The 621-nt window shown below is 31.7% G+C and overlaps 1 protein-coding gene across 3 annotated transcripts in view; it reads right to left on the bottom strand.

Annotated features, from left to right (window-relative positions):
• Window positions 1-621, bottom strand: part of LOC144216190 (dystrophin-like) — a 44,457-nt gene that overhangs the window by 37,236 nt on the left and 6,600 nt on the right. The gene's annotated exons all lie outside the window — the stretch shown is intronic.

Genomic DNA, 621 nt, shown 5'->3' with positions numbered 1-621 from the left:
TTTTTATGTCAGTTAAAGAGATCCTTTTTCTTATTTTTTAAAAGTAACATTTTAGAAAAACCAGTTGTTCTCACTATTAATGGTGAATAAACACAGTCTGGGGAAGATGAGATCCCCTTTTCAAAAGACCACTGCTCCATACCCGGTAGGAAAAAAAAAAATCTGTAATCATTTTCTTCAAGACAAATAAAAATAATTTATGGTCAAATTTCTTAAATATATTGAATGATGTAATTCAAATTGAAGATATAACACACTGCTTTTAGAAAATCTTCAATTACCTGCCAAATGGATGGGCAAAGTTTTACAATCCTCTGTGGACAAATGAGGTTTGCTCTTGCTGGTAAGCAATCAAAACAGAGAAAGAAAGAATATGGCTTCTCTCAAGCAGCAAAATTATTTCTATAATGCTTAAAATGGTCAGTTTTATTGCCACTGTATCTCTAAAGTGCCTTACTTTTGCAGAAAAGCAACACACGAAGTAAGTCACTTACCCTTTAAACATATTTTGCCATCCAATGGGGGTAAAAAATTTAATTCCAAAACAAAAATTTTACCCTTATTAACAGAGAAAATCATTACCTCATTTTGTATCCCAGTTTTCAGTGTTTAGAGCTAACC

The sequence above is a fragment of the Crocuta crocuta genome, unplaced genomic scaffold, assembly GCF_008692635.1.
Source record: "Crocuta crocuta isolate KB4526 unplaced genomic scaffold, BGI_CrCroc_1.0 scaffold598, whole genome shotgun sequence".
Lineage (NCBI taxonomy): Eukaryota > Metazoa > Chordata > Mammalia > Carnivora > Hyaenidae > Crocuta > Crocuta crocuta.
This window is presented reverse-complemented; position numbering and strand designations above follow the sequence as displayed.